Genomic DNA, 802 nt, shown 5'->3' on the forward strand with positions numbered 1-802 from the left:
TTGTAAATATATTAGAATAAAGTCATTTTAGTCTTCACTGATTTTTTATGTTATTTTCTTAGTTACGCCTATACGAACCCAAATCTACCAGTCTCGATGAAATCCCCCCACCTACGCTTCAGTCTATCCCTCGGACGTTTACTAGTGTTTATTAACATTATAGGGATCCGTTCGTAACTAAGGCCTACCTTACTTATAGCCAGAATTATATTTACTGGGTGCAATTCCCTTAATTCGCCGTTGTATAGCTTTGTAAATTATCTGGTTAACTCATTCTTTTTCGGTCCGAATATTTTTCATACTCTACCTTAGTGGAAGAGGCCAAGTTTCGTATTCCTAAAGTAGGAAGTATAATAGTTTCGAAATTCTAACTTTTAAGTTTCTGGACAGAAGGCGAGCTAAGCATTTACTAAATTAAAAAATAACAAGTATTTCACGTATACTTCATGCAACCTACATGTGTTTCAAAACCTAGTTCTTTATTATATTTTATCAACGTAAATGTATTTAGTTTTGTATATTATTTTATACCACCTAAGTTTAAACCATTTCTGGCCATTATCATTCCTACTAACGTATTCTGGTGCCAAATTAAATAGGATTGGATATAGTGAATCGCCTTGTTTTAAACCCAACTGAACCTCAAAATTACGTGAATAATATTCACCAATTTAAAATTTATTAAACATTTCGGTATATAACAACCGGATCTTTGTTGTATTATTACCCGGACATTAAATATTGGTAATAATTTTAATGACAATTTTGTTGAATTATCACATTAAAATACACCTTACTAAAA

At 31.3% G+C, this 802-nt stretch overlaps 1 protein-coding gene across 9 annotated transcripts in view; it reads left to right on the forward strand.

Annotated features, from left to right (window-relative positions):
• The window catches only part of Ih (hyperpolarization activated cyclic nucleotide gated potassium channel Ih), a 734518-nt gene that overhangs the window by 572099 nt on the left and 161617 nt on the right, over window positions 1-802 (forward strand). The gene's annotated exons all lie outside the window — the stretch shown is intronic.

Source organism: Halyomorpha halys, unplaced genomic scaffold (genome assembly GCF_000696795.3).
Source record: "Halyomorpha halys isolate HHAL.00 unplaced genomic scaffold, Hhal_1.1 Scaffold124.1, whole genome shotgun sequence".
NCBI classification, from domain to species: domain Eukaryota; kingdom Metazoa; phylum Arthropoda; class Insecta; order Hemiptera; family Pentatomidae; genus Halyomorpha; species Halyomorpha halys.